General features: G+C 37.8%; 1 long non-coding RNA gene across 1 annotated transcript; it reads left to right on the top strand.

The window, feature by feature from the left end:
• The first annotated feature begins 10195 nt into the window (after positions 1-10195).
• On the top strand, positions 10196-13287 carry LOC123609820. Its single transcript, XR_006717973.1, has 2 exons — positions 10196-10270; positions 13159-13287. It is a non-coding gene; the product is annotated as an uncharacterized LOC123609820 (long non-coding RNA).
• The last annotated feature ends 2649 nt before the right edge of the window (positions 13288-15936 follow it).

Below are 15936 nucleotides of genomic sequence, written 5' to 3' on the forward strand. Positions count from 1 at the left end.
ATAAAGATGGGATAAAACCAGTATATTCACATAATTCTAGTTTTAATAAATGTTAAGGCGGTAATTTTGAAAAGCAATTTTGGCTAAGAGAGTTCAAAGGCAAGGTTTTATTCACTCAGAGAATTAAAAGATAAGTACCGAGTACCTGTAATACACCGGTTTAGGGTCTGGCTGGAAACCGATGGCTGGACTAATGTTATACACTAGATTTGTCCTCATGTTGCTTGCTGTCTGATATTATTTTAAATTGAAAGGAAACATTGTATGCACATGCATATCCTCTGATATCCTCCAAACATAATCTAAATGCCCAACAATTGAAATGGGAAAAAGAAACTTTAGCTTATCAATATCTTGTAAAACCATATAACCACTAGAATTAAGAATAAAGCAAAAAGAAAAATGCTTCTGGCATGGTATTTTGAATAACAAAAATAGGAAACGGTAATATGCCAAAAACAAATCTGTATGGATGAAGTCTAGAAGGGAATATTAGAGTGAGAGAATTAGGTGAATTCAGTATTTTATATTATATTCCCCATTTTTGTCACAATGCTTTCATATAGTAATTTGAAAGCATTAATAACAGGAAAGTCACATCTTGACATCATGGAACTTGCTGTGTCTGTGTCACATGATTCTTCTGAAAAATCTCATGTTTCCCAAACTGCATTTCATTAAGAATTCTGTATAGTTTTAAAAAACTGATATTTTAATTGGTTTTTTGGAAATTAATCTATGAGACTTTTTTTTGCTACTTACATTAATCTAAGGATACTTTAGTTCTCGTATTTTTCTATTATACCTCTGCTTAATATGCTGGGTCAAATGAGTTTGAAAATGCCAAGTTAACAGCTGTGGAAATCCTTTGAAACCTGTCAAATATGTTGTAAACACAAGATTTTATTAGTATAATGCATAGTTCCTTCAATCATCTTCTTTTGTTTGTTTGTTTCCACTAAGAAGAGTCGTTTAATACAATTTTTAACTCGAAAAAATCTTTCTTCTGTTGCTTCTCTGTATGGGTAAGAAAGATGGACTTCTCCAAAGGAACGTGTGAAGACACAGTTGGTTTATTGTGTTTAGAACAGATTTAAGGAATAGCTGATAAAGTAAGTCCTTATGTCATGAGAACCTTGAGCAGTGGGAGATGGCGCCCCAGGATGATCCACACACATCACACCCAGCGTGACCTTGCCTGAACCCACACACACGGGAAGGCCCTTTGGATACTTTTCTCCAGCAAAGACAGAACATCTGAAATTAGCAGGATGTGTGCAAGAGGGGGCTGTGTTGGAGTTGCGCGTCCCACTGGCCAGCAACTGACAAAGGGAGATGGGCATTTCAGTTCAAGACATGATAGTCTGTTTTCTATATTCTGTTTTCTATATTCTGTTCATTTTGCTACTTCTTTTCCTCTACGAGAATGGCAGTAACCAATGGAGGCTGTAAATTACTCAGGAAGTGGGGAGCTGTGTCCCACTGGGCAGCTGGGATGGCGGGAGGGGAACCCCCAGGGCAGCACTAACCAGGAGAGGTATGCAGGCTGAGATACGCACCTGGAAGAGGAAAAAGGAGAACTGAGCACATGAGAGACAGTGTGATTCCCCCTATTCCAATCACAGTTGTTATGTCCTGTCCTTGTCTGGTTGTGGCAGCTCGACCCACTGAATGATATTGAAGAAAAGTAGGCCATTTTGTCTTGATGTGAATTTCAAGTGAACGCTTTAAATATCTTACCAAGTTGTGTGATGTTTGCAAGTGTTTTGTATTCTTTTATCATGTGGAAGTCCCCTTCCACTCGTTTTTACCGAGAATTTTGATAACGAATGAAGTTTGGGTTACATCAAGAGCTTTTCTTGCCTCTGAGATAATTATATGATACTTTGTCTTTTTAATCTGTGAATATGTAAATTTTTTTTCCCTGAAATATATTGCGTAATATTTCAGGCATACAAACAAATATAACAATGTGTGGCCACTACCTAGCATAAGAATACAAGTTTAACATTAGGAGTGGAGCCGCCATATACCTCTACGTGATTGAATTTTCCTCTTCCTTAGTGATAGTTGCTACCCTTATTTTGAGGTTTATCATTTCCAACCATTTCTTCACACTTTTATTAACTAGAATATATTCACCTAAACGATACAGGTTTTGCATGTTTTTATGCTTTATAGAAGTAGCACCAGGCCGGATGTATTCCTCTGCAACTCACAATTTTCAGTCAACATTATATTTTTAATTTCATTCATTCATTCACTTTCACTGCTGTATAGTAAGTCATTAAATGCATATATCACAATTATTGTTCATTCTTATGTTGTTTAGCATTGAGATAAATCTTCCCATTTTGGAAATGTTTCCCATTTTCAGGGCATCTGGGTGGCTTAGTTAATTAAGCATTCAACTCTTGATCTCAGCTGAGGGTTATGAGTTCAAGCCCCATGTTGGGTTCTGTGCTGGGTGTGAAGATTACTTAGAAAAAGATGTCTCCTGTTTTCTTTTAATATAAACATTGCTGTTTAGAATTTTGTATTTTATTTATGTACATGAGTCAGAATTTTTCTGGGGATATAGACACGTGGAATTTCTGAGTCCTAAGGTATATGTATTTTACCAGACCTCTACGAAATTGTTTTAACAGGTCACATTTCAAGCATGAGTATATAGTTTTAATGTTGTTCAGCATCTTCCATGACAATAAATATCGAGTTTTTTCCCCTAATCCAATGACCGCGCAGTTGCATATCTTGTTGGCTTTTTTACATATCCCAGTTTTCCAGTGAGTATCTTTCCATTTGTTTACTATTTACTGCCTTCTTCCTTCAATATACTGGTCATATTCTGTTGTCTATCATAAATAGACATGTTTTATTTGTCTACCAGATTGTCCTCTATTAGCTGATTTTTAAAAAAAATTTTTTAATTTTTTTTAACGTTTTTATTTATTTTTGAGACAGAGAGAGACAGAGCATGAATGGGGGAGGGGCAGAGAGAGAGGGAGACACAGAATCGGAAGCAGGCTCCAGGCTCCGAGCCATTAGCCCAGAGCCCGATGCGGGGCTCAAACTCACGGACAGTGAGATCGTGACCTGAGCTGAAGTCAGACGCCTAACTGACTGAGCCACCCAGGCGCTCCTCTATTGGCTGATTTTTAAGAGTTACTTATGTGTTCCATTTTAAATCCCTTGTTGTGTACATGCACTAACAGTACCTTTTTTCTTTTTGTGGTTTATATTTTTCCCCTATTTATAGGGTCTTGTGTAACACAGAAAATTTAAGTCTTGATATGATTAGTTTTACCTTTTTTAATAATTTGTGCTTATTGGGTGTTTTTATAAAAACATTTACATCCTATAATTGCAAACACATTCTCATATACTTGCTTTAAAATTTTCATTTTTTTCTTTTTATGTTAGATCTTCAATATACCTGCAATTGTGTGTGTGTGTGTGTGTGTGCGTGTGAGAGAGAGTGAGAGAGAGATTATTTTAATTTCTTTTCCTTCTGCAACAATTATGTCAGCACAGTTTCTTGAATAATCATCTTTTTCCACTCCTATGCAATGATAGCTCACCGTAGCTTGATATTGTCCATATTTCTTATTTTAGTTATTCTAACAGATGTGTAATGTTATTTCATTATCTTAATTTGTATTTCTCTAATGGTTAATGATGCATAACATATTTCATGTTCCTACCATTTTATTTATTTATTTATTTATTTATTTATTCAACCGCCATTTTATTTTTTATTTTTATTTTTAAAGTAGGCTTCTGACCTCAGCGGTAGCAATCTCTTACTTGACACATCCCCAAAGGCAAGGGAATTAAAAGCAAAAATGAACTACTGGGATCTTATGAAGATAAAAAGCTTCTGCACAACAAAAGGAAACAACCAACAAAACTAAAAGGCAACCAACGGAATGGAAAATAATATTTGCAAATGACATATCGGACAAAGGGCTAATATCCAAAATCTATAAAGAACTCACCAAACTCCACACCTGGAAAACAATACCCAGTGAAGAAATGGGCAGAAAACATGAATAGACACTTCTCTAAAGAAGACATCCGGATGGCCAACAGGCACATGAAAAGATGCTCAACGTCGCTTCTCATCAGGGAAATACAAATCAAAACCACACTCAGATATCACCTCATGCCAGTCAGAGTGGCCAAAATGAACAAATCAGGAGACTATAGATGCTGGAGAGGATGTGGAGAAACAGGAACCCTCTTGCACGGTTGGTGGGAATGCAAACTGGTGCAGCCGCTCTGGAAAACAGTGTGGAGGTTCCTCAAAAAATTAAAAATAGACCTACCCTATGACCCAGCAATAGCACTGCTAGGAATTTACCCAAGGGATACAGGAGTACTGATGCATAGGGGCACTTGTACCCCAATGTTTATAGCAGCACTCTCAACAATAGCCAAATTATGGAAAGAGCCTACATGTCCATCAACTGATGAATGGATAAAGAAATTGTGGTTTATATACACAATGGAGTACTATGTGGCAAAGAGAAAGAATGAAATATGGCCCTTTGTAGCAACTTGGATGGAACTGGAGAATGTGATGCTAAGTGAAATAAGTCATACAGAGAAAGACAGATACCGTATGTTTTCACTCTTATGTGGATCCTGAGAAACTTAACAGAAATTCATGGGGGAGGGGAAGGAACAAAAAAAGAGGTTAGAGTGGGAGAGAGCCAAAGCATAAGAGACTTTTATTTTTTTTTATTTTTTTTTCAACGTTTATTTATTTTTGGGACAGAGAGAGACAGAGCATGAACAGGAGAGGGGCAGAGAGAGAGGGAGACACAGAATTGGAAACAGGCTCCAGGCTCTGAGCCATCAGCCCAGAGCCTGACGTGGGGCTCGAACTCACGGACCGCGAGATTGTGACCTGGCTGAAGTCAGACGCTTAACCGACTGTGCCACCCAGGCGCCCCTGTAAGAGACTTTTAAAAACTGAGAACAAACTGAGGGTTGATGGGGGTGAGAGGGAGGGGAGGGTGGGTGATGGGTATTGAGGAGGGCACCTTTTGGGATGAGCACTGGGTGTTGTATGGAAACCAATTTGACAATAAATTTCATATATTGAAGAAAAAAAAAAAAGTAGGCTTCACATCCAATGCAGGGCTTGAATTCACAACCCAGAGATCAAATCCTGAGTGGACATCACGAGTCGGACACTCAACCAACAGAGCCACCCAGGTGCCCCTACATTGCCATTTTAGAAATGTATTTAAGAAAGTATCTGTTCATGTCTTTGCTGACTGTTTAATTGGCTTGTTTAATTTCTTTTTTATTGAATTTTGAGAGTTTTTTAATATACTGGAGAAACGTCATTTGTAGATATGTGATTTTCAAATAAGAAAATAGTAGATATAAATCCAAAATAATTAAATGATAGCTATAAATCTGAATATATCGATATTGCATTAACTATGCATACATATATATATATATATATATAGAGAGAGAGAGAGAGAGAGACATATATATACCGTCTCTAGTCAATAGATATAACAGGAAATGGATCGCCTGGGTGGCTCAGTCAATTAAGCATTCAAGTCTTGATTTTGGCTCAGGTCACAATCCCAGACTCCTGGAATTGAGTCCCGCATGGGCCTCTGCACTGACAGCGTGAAGCCTGCTTGAGATTCTCTCTCTCTCCCTCTCTCTGCCCTTCCCCGCTCATGCTTTCTGTCTCAAAATAAATAAACAAACTTAAAAAAATAGGTATAACAAGAAATCAAATAAAGAAAATCAATGAAGTCAAAAAATGTTTCCTTTAAAAGATCAGGATGATGGATAAACATCTCGCTAAACTGACAAAGAAAAAAAAAAGAGAAAACACAAATTTCCCACACCCAGAATGAATGAGGATGTGTCTCCACAGACACTGTGGTTAGTAAAAGAATAAAAAGGTATGTTACCAACAACCCTGCATGATGTTAAAATAAAATAGAATGGAGACCAGGTTTGACAATCCCTCAAGCAGACAAAACCATTTAAGCCATGTAAGAAAAACTTAATCCAGCTTATTTCATGAACATAAGAGCAATTTACCTTAGATTGTTTCTTGTAAATGTCATAAAAGAAACTTAAGTTGTTATCCTAAAATGATGCAAGATAATCAGCATTAGGCAACCCCCTGCCATCTGGAAATCCCTGGTGTAATAACCAGTCATTGTAGAGGTTAAACAGCTTCCTCATTTTTCACTTTGTAAGCCACCCAGTATAATCATGCCTCTAAGCTTCATGTTCGTTTTGGATTTGAAGTATCTCTGCTCACAACTGGTTTACTTCTTGCTTAATAAATTATTCATATCAAAAGCAAAGCTCTCTAAATCTTCTTCTGACAATACATAAATTCAACAACTTAGAGAAAGGAAACGAGTTTCTTGGAAACTACCACAACTCAACCCAGATAAAATCACTTGAATAATCTACTACTATTAAATTGAGTTAATAGTCAAAAACTTTCTGAAAAAGACATCTCCTGGTCTAGATGGTTTCCCTGGTACCTTCTATCATTTATGAAAAAAAAAATACATCAGTCTTTCATATCTCTTCCAGGATATAGACATAGGCTTCACATTATGCACAAATTAATGCATAATGAATCATAGATTTAAATGTACAACAAGAAACTATAAAGCTTTAGTTTTAGTTTTCACTTAACCATTACTGGAAGTCCTTTCCTGAAAGTCACTTCTTTTTGAACCCATTTCTTTACCTATAAATTGGAAGACTAGTATCTCTTAAATCAGTACCCAGAAAAGTGTTGCAAATATCAAAAGAAAAAAGGCAAATGCAAACTATTATTATTATTCTACAATAATATTTCTCTAATCTTCAATCAGATAATATCCACCATTCAGATATTAATAAAGAAGATATTTCATGCGGTGGTGAGTTCTTGAGAAATATTATGATTCAGAGAAAGCAAGCTGCCAGATCGGGATTACTAAGTTAAGTTTAATAAATAACTCTGTGTTTAGAGCAAATTGTTCTCAGTTTGTGCTTAATAAAATGAAGTTTATTTTCTTTTATATATTATTATTATTGTGTATACCCTTATTAGTGCACCCTTTTAAGGGGAATATTATTGTTGTGTGCAAGATTTATTACTATGGTCTATGTTTTTAGAACTTGTTCTTTAGTAAATTTAAAGAAGGAGGCATATAGCAGTGAAAGAATTTCTAAGTGTCTAGAAAGCTGTCGTTTATTGGGGAAGCAAGAGAATCTAGTTAAAAGATACAGTAGAGAAGTGTGAAGGACAATGTCCTGCCAGTAAATTTGATGACTCAGATTAAATGTACAGGTCTAGTGACTCAGGAGTATAGGTTGCATGGTCCCTTTAAAACAATAAGCTTAGAGTATTCTAGAATGCCTTTCCTTTGGTTATGAATAGAACCACAAGGCAAGTTCATCAGAAAACTAGGTCAGTAACCAGACGATGAAGTGTGAGTGGGAAGCTCGTGGGAATGATGGACAATGGGGCATGGGAGGTTTGCCAAAGCCAGATTTCATCACCCTTTTCATTCCTAAAAGGGAATTTCTGAGAACTCAGAAGATTATGCCTTGGGTTATACTTTCAAGAGCACAGGTCAAGGATGAGAGTGTTCTCTGTGAGTGAACAGGAGAAAAGAGTGAACTATTTGCCAGTAAAGCAATACTCATCTAAAATAACTTAAAGAAAAAAATTACCCCCAAATTAGAGAATATTTTAGACTCTATAACAAAAGTATAGCATATCAAAATTTGTAACATACACATAAAGCGATGTTTATTTTACATGCTTAGAGTAGAGGGGAAAAAGTTTAAAATCAATTATCTAAGCTTTTACCTTAAGAACCTAGAAAAAAGAAGAGCAAATGAAATCCAAAGTTAGTAGAGGAAGGGACATAATAAAGGGCAGAAATCAATGAAATAGAAAACAAGCAATAGAGAAAACTAAAAAACCCAAAATTATGCTTTTGAAAAATGAGCAAATTTAATGAATTCCTAGTGAGAGAATTACCTATATTGGGAATGAAAGAACAGGCATCCCTATGGATCCTATGAAAATTGACTTTCACTGCCAGGAAGATGGAATAAATGTACATTTCCCTATTTCTCCCACTCAGTAGAACAAAAACACCTGAAAATAATATATAAAAAAACATAAGAAGATTCTTTCTTTTTTAATATGAAGTTTACTGTCAAATTGGTTTCCATGCAACACCCAGTGCTCATCCCAACAGGTGCCCTCCTCAATACCCATCACCCACCCTCCCCTCCGTCCCACCCCCCATCAACCCTCAGTTGATTCTCAGTTTTTAAGAGTCTCTTATGGTAGGGAGGCAAACCATAAGAAGATTCTGAAAGAAGTAGGCAGATCAGTTACAGACCTCAAGACCTGAAGTCTGAGGTGGTGAGTTTGTGGACTTTCTTTCTGCCTGTTAGTTTCCAGACATGGTGCTGGATAAGCCACTGATGCCAATGGACACAAACTCAAACAAATCTCCAACAGAGCCTGCTCTCCCTAGTCCAACGTCCAGGCAAAGGGTGGTCTAGCAAAACAAGTGTTTTAGAAAGTAACTGTTCTACTGTATCTAAACACCACACACACACACACACACACACACACACACACACAACCTGTGCTTCCCACCTTTGCCAACTGAGTAGGGAACTGGGACTTTCATCCTTGCTGGACGGTAATAAAGCCTCTCCTCACTGCCATGACACTGGAGACCACGTGAGAGGCAAGAACTTCCATATCTAAAAGGCATTCATAAAGTGCCCATCATACGTCCCGCTGGGGTGGTGACAGAGGAGACATAGTGGAGAAGTTTTATCGAGGTTAAACTCCCCCACCTCTTCATATGTCAGTGACATGAGGAGCAGTGACAAGACATTCAAGATGGAAGAGCCAGTAGAGACCTAGTGGAGAGCAGGAACTTCCACCCCACTCAGCAGTAACAAGAACCACCCCCCCAACACGCACGCTTTGGGTGTCAAGAGATGCTAAGTAGAGAACCTGAACTTCTACCCCCACCTGGCAGGAATTAGGTGGTCTCCCCTATCAGAGAGGTACCAGAGGAAAGTTTCAATAAGATTCAGTCTCATAACATAATAACTAAAATGTCTGGATTTCAACAAAAAGTCCCTTGTCATATCAAGAACTAGTAAGATCTCAAATTGAATGAAAAATACAATCTGTATATACCAACATTGAAGAGACAGAGATGCTAGAATTATCTGGCAAAGACTCTAAAGCACTCATCATAAACGTCATAAAATCACTCCAATGAGCAATTAGAAACATTCTTGAAACCAATGGGGAGAAAAAAAAAGTGAAAGAAAGAAAGCATCAGCAAAAAAGAAAAGAAAAGAAAAGAAATCAAAAGTCTAAGTGGAGAATTAGAAGATATAAAGAACTCTATAGAAATTTTTGAAATAAAAAATATAATGGAAAAGTCAATCCCAAAAGATTGCATTGGTAGGATTCCATTTATATAACATTCTTAAAATGAGAAAACTATGGAAATGGAGAAGAAGTTAGTGCTTGACAGAGTTTAAGTGGGGAGAGGTGGGTAAGTGTGTCTATAAAAGAACAACATGAGGGATCCTTGAGGTGATGGAAATGCTCTGTGTCTTGACTCCATCAATATCAGTATCCTGGTTATACCATGTAGTACTTTTCCAAGGACTCTATATTGGGGGAAATTGGATAAAGAATACAGGGGCTCTCTGTATACTTTCTTACAATGACATGTGAAGCTAGTTACCTGAAAATAAACACATTAATTGAAAAAACAAGGCATTAAAGCTAACAAAATATCAATTGTTAAGTGCAGTAAAATGATATCATGAACAACTTCATACCAGTAAATTTAATTAGGTATAATGAACAAATTCCTAGAAAAACAAAATTTACCATACCTGACACAAGAAGATGCAGAAAATCTAAATAGCCCCCTATTTTTTTAAAAAAATTATAATGAAAAATTTTTCCACAAAGAAAATTCTACAGTCAGTTGGATTTTTGGGTTAGTTTAGTGAAACATGTGGGGAATACCAATGTTACACGGAGCTCTTTCAGAAGATAAAGTAGGAAGAAACCCTTCCTAACCCAGTTTATGATGTCAGCATAACTGTGATATCAGAATCCAATAAGAACATTACAAGAAACAAAAATTAGCAAGTTGAATCCAGTAATATCTGAAAGGACAATGCATAGTAACCAACTGGAGTTGATTCCAGAAATGTAAGATCATTATAATACCCCTTTAATACTTAAACACAGGCACTTCTGTGGTTGAAGCCTGATTCTGTGCATGCTTCAGTAGGATGTTGGGAACTGGGATTGTATTTCTAGTAGGTTGAGACCTGTATCCATAAGTCTTTGAAGAAGGTAGAGGAAGAAGATAGAGGTCTCTTATGGGAAGCCAGTTTCCCTTGGGGCAGTCGTGAAATAACGCCAATTTTTGAAGTCATTTACCCTGATTTTTGAGAGTGCTAAGATGAAGTTTTCAAATACATCATCTTTTGGGTGTTGTCAGCTTCTTCTCTTCCTATACATAGGTTAGCCAAGTTCACTGTTTAAAGCAATGTGACCGTTTCACTTATCAACTTGTTTCTAGTTCCTTCTGGTAGGGTTTTTGCCCATTACCTCAACCTGTGCTCCACTTTCCTATGGCATGCAAAGCCAACTGCTACTTAGTAAGTTGGAGCCATCCTCTCTGAAATACAGCGTAGAGGGGAAATTTCAGAGTCCCTAGTTAAAACACCATCAGATGCTACAAACAGCAAGGAGGTGGAGACTTTTATAAGAATTGCCAAGGCTTTATTGTTGCAATTCCAGGCTCTCTCCCTCTGCTGTTTCATTCCAGGATTCAGGTATATCTGGGGAGTTGGGACCTGAGGGATAGGGAACTCTTATGGGCAAGAATTCATTCTAAGGAAAGAGGAGTTGAGGAGGAGAGTAGAAGCTGGAATATTTCTTATATTAATCCCTAAGAAGATCCCTCTGTCCATAACAGGCCCAGGCTACCCTAGAGAAATTTCAAATGGGCCAAAGCTCCTACAATTCTCTAGCTGGAGAGAGTTTGGAAAAAATCTTTTTATAGATTTGGAACTAAAGCTCATGAGTCAGTGAGCAGAGTCCATTTGTATTCCCAACAGTTCCTAGCCCACTGCCTTGCTCGCGTTGGTAAATCAGTAGCTATTTATTGATTAAGGGTATATTTTCTTGCTCTACAAACTAGGGGAGTGGACTATGATCCTGGCATTATGGAGAAACTGCAAGAATGTGCTGTAAGCCACTGAGCCTCCAGTCTGGGAAAGAAGCTAGCAACTAAACTAGAGGGGCTCTTTGGAAACAATAACTAAATTATTTTGGCTAAGGATCAATTGGGTAAATGCCAAATGGACTAGGATACTGGTGATCATGAATAGAACTATGGGCTAAATTCCATGAGAAGAAATGAGGTTGTTTTGAAAAAACGACAGGAAAAGCTAAACAACTTGGTAGCTAAAATGCAAGCAAAATATGCTGTTTTTGCTACACGAGAGGTTTTGCTGAGAATTTCTTGTTCATTCCCATTCATATAATAAACACTGATGTTTATTTTGAATGGTATGGATAACATGATGAGTGCTCATTTGGTAGTCAATTTGTGTAGCTAAATACAAGGTGTCTCAATAAAGTTTAAATGCACAATTTAGCATTTTTCCAGTCAGTTACGTTTTTAGTTGTGAAATATTTAATTTTTCTGATAACCAAAACTTTAAGGTTTCCTATGGGTAGGTGGATCCAATTGTATAGTGGGTATTATGGAGCTCTGACAGGTGACTTGTTCTGCCTTTGAAATTTTTCCAGGGGCACCTGGGTGGCTCAGTCGATTAAGCGTCTGACTCTTGATTTGGGTGTAGGTCATGATCTCACGGTTCTTGAGTTTGAGCCCTATGTTGGGCTCTGAGCTGACAGTGCAGAGCCTACTTGGGATTCTCTCTGCCCTCTCTCTGCTCCTTCCCCACTTGTTCTCCCTCTCTCTCAAAATAAGTAAATAAGAATTAATACAAAAAGAAATTTCCCCAGAATTCCTGAAGTGCTGGGTGTCAATTCTATGTACTTGCCTGTAAGACTTTCTCAATAGAGGGATTAAGTCTTCAGAACACAAAATGCCAAGACAAAAGCTGCAGGATGAGAATGCCAAAAACCAAATGGAAAAATAGAGATAAGAAAAACATGAAGAATTCCACTTTAAAACAATGATTGTTTTTAAGTGGATATAACTCTCAAGTTACTATCTTTTCCCTGAACTATTGCAATTGCCTTTTTTTTTAAACTGTTCTTTCTGTTTCCAGTTTTCACTCACTCCGATCTCTCATACATTTTACCCTCAAATTATCTTTCTGAAGTTCAATTCTGATTGTGTCACTCCTCAGCTCATCAGCCTTCAATGACTCCTCATTCTCTGAACAAGGACATCCGAACTCGAGCCGAGCATTTGCTCTCCAAACTAGCTTTCCCATTCTGCCTTCCATTTTATGGTCTTTATAGTTCAATTTCCTTTATGGCCCTTGGAGTCTGGTCAACTGGAACTACTCTTGCTTTATATGTGTACCCTGGATATTCCTACCTCTACCTATTTGGTTCCTTTGTTTCCAATACTAGAAATGTTTGTGTATTTAAGTTCTATCTAACTTTACAAACCTAGTTCACACAGCACCTGTTAGAGATTGAACCGTGTACCCTCAAAATTCATATTAAAATTTTTTTTTAATATTTATTTTTGAGAGAGAAAGAGAGAGGGAGAAAGCGTGAGCTGAGGAGGAGCAGAGAGAGAGGGAGACACAGAATCTGAAGAAGGCTCCAGGCTCTGAGTTGTCAGCACAGAGCCTGATGCGGGGCTCAAACCCACAAACCGTGAGAGCATGACCTGAGCCAAAGTCAGAGGCTTAACTGACTGAGCCACCCAGGCACCCCTCAAAATTCATATTTGAAAGGCATACCCCACAGTGTGACTTTATTTGGTGAAAGGGCCTTTCGGGAGGTCATTAAGGGTAAATGAGGTCATAAGGGTGGGGCTGTAATCCTATAGGAGTGATGGCCTTATAAGAAGAGGAGACCAGAGATCTCTCTTTTTTCAGCGCACACACAGAGGACACGCGGAGGGAAGAGCCATGAAGAGAGTCCTCACCCGAAATCAACTCTGATACCACCTTGATCATGGAGCTCCAGCCTCCAGAACTATAATGAAATGAATTTCTGTTCTTTAATTCTCTCAGTGTGTGCTATTTTGTTATGGCAGACTGAGGGACTAACATGCCACCTCCTCTGATCAAATCCTCTCTAACCATTACCATTTCCCCATCCTCTAGTCTCATGACATTTTATTTGCGTCTATATAATAGCTCACTTCCCAGCATTAATTACAGGAATTTAATGTATCAGTCACTCTTAGGCTTAAGACAGAATTTAATTGTTCTCTAATGTAAAAGCAATGGGATCTACACCCAGTGTAGATCTGCTATGTAGACCCCTTACTGAAAAAAGACCCAGTCTCGTTCTGTCTTTCGATTTGTCCAGTCCAGTATTTCCATCCAGAAGGTCACCTGATTGTTCAAGATAGCTGCTAAAGCCATATGTGTTCTAGGAAGCAGGACAGTGGAAAGGCCACAAGGGAAAGGGCAGAGGGTCCACCTCTCAGCTCCCTGGAGGAAGCCTTCCCAGAAATCCCAAACAGCACTCAGTTTACATTTTACTAACCAGAATCTAATTATATGTAACACTTCCTTAGAAGGTGTGTGTAGCCCATTAGATGAATGATAAGGAGATACTGAACAGTAAATAGCAGTCTCTGCCATTCTTCATATTCATTTTATCACCTCTTGTAGACCGTAATTTCCTTCAGAGCATGTTAATTATATCTGTGCAGCCTCAATAGTATGTAGTACTAAGATCTGCAAATATAGGACACTCAAAACTATTTGTTAAATGAATGAACTAATCAATATTAATTTACTTGAATTGCACACAAAGACCATGTAGGTAGTAGGGAAACCTTTCCTATTTCCTGTTACCTGCAGGGCACCCTGAGGGTTTTTTCACGGTAACACTGTCGTTATGCTCTAAATGTTATAGTTTATACCATATTGTCTCAAGATTGAGGTTTCTACTCATTTTTTATAAGGGTCAGATAGCTTATCCATCAACGCTTTTCCAAAGGCAGCACATTTTTGATGTGACAATATTTCCATTTCTTTTTACCCCCAAAAGATCCTAAGAGCAATTTTTTTTTCCTTTTAAACAAAGGAAATGACTGTATACTTCCAGGAAAGGAGATGGCGTCTCTACACCTTTCTATTCTAAATTTGATGACGTCAGCACCATCACATAATCAGCCTTCATCTTTTCCCATGGACAGTGGTGAGTTGGAATGGATAAGATGCCACATCATTTTGTTTTCTTTCAAAACCTGTTTTCTTCTTTCAGGATGGTGCCAAGTGCATCATTTAAGTTCTTCTTAAATTTTCTACGATCTCTTCTACTTTTTTTTTCCTTCCCTTTTCCTTGTCCTACTCCCTCATACTCTAAACCAGCATTAAACATCACAAAGGATGATGAAGGATGCATGAGATAAATGTAGGTGATGGGACAGAGATATGGGAGGGGTAAAGTCCCACTCTCTCAATCCTTGCTTTTGTGTCCCAACTTGTGGAGGTACAGGGGACATCCAGCAGAGGTGAATTCAGAGATGGAACTAGGTGGCCATTCTTTGCTACCTCCTTTCCAGTGTCACATTGGACTGAGCCAGGGGAAGGTTGGTTAAGTTGTTGTCCCAATGTGAAAATGTTAGGCTCCCTTTAGGCCCTTCTAACCCATAATTCTGCTCACAAGAGTCTAAGTTTTTACTGGAATTTTCTCTGAAAGGCATTTCTTGAAACAGAACACTACCCTGGCCTTACTCCACTGTGTCATACCCCTATGAGCATAATCAGCATAGAAGTATTCATACTTAGCAAGGGATCTTTGCCAAATCTAGCAGGAACACATAGAGAAATAGAGGTATCTCTGTTTGTTTATTCTAACTCCTCTTTTCTCCAATATATCCAATCAGATGGATGGTAAATAACATATGTTGTTAATAACATAGTAAGAGCCACAGTTATGCCCATTTCCCCAGGAGAGCAACTGAAAGGTCGTCTGTGAATATGGTAACAAGTGACAAATTGTTCACGTCTATTTTCACAACATGTTTTGACTGCTGAAGTTGTTCTATAGCAGTTCATTAAGAGACCCATAAAATATGTAAGTTTACATTCTATAAAAAGATCATCAGGAATTTCTTGGCTGATAGTATTCCTTGTATTAAGCATCTGTTTTCTATTTTCTAAAGGATTGCAGCAGGGGTTGTCCAATTGTATATTAAAAATAGTTGATTTAAGCTGGATGAAAATGTTGTACTTTCTTATTAAAGATTAGTAACCCACCAATGAAGCTTCCTTAGAAGGCAACCAGCAATGTGTATGTAGCACATCTGGTTTCCAAATATTAAAAAATGATAAACACTCACCGATCTAATCCATCTGTTCTCTCCATCTGCATAATTGTCTTATTTTAAAAACTAGGACATGCACTGAACTTGACATTACACGAAGCTGAAGAATTTTGCTCCTCGCTGTCTAGGCAATGGTGAGTGATTGAGGTCAATTTCAGAGGAATGTCATGTTTATTATTGCATATGTAGGCATTCTGGAAAACTCGTTAAAACCCACTTCCGATGTAAAGTAGGCTATCTTTGACTTGAGGTTGTGGGTGAGGTCAACTGGATAGATTTAAAATTACAGACTAATGTTTTCGATCAAAGAGTTCCAAGAGCTCAATAAACACTATCTAATTTAACACTGTTAACGGTAGCTAGCATT

Source organism: Leopardus geoffroyi, chromosome B2 (assembly GCF_018350155.1).
Source record: "Leopardus geoffroyi isolate Oge1 chromosome B2, O.geoffroyi_Oge1_pat1.0, whole genome shotgun sequence".
Lineage (NCBI taxonomy): Eukaryota > Metazoa > Chordata > Mammalia > Carnivora > Felidae > Leopardus > Leopardus geoffroyi.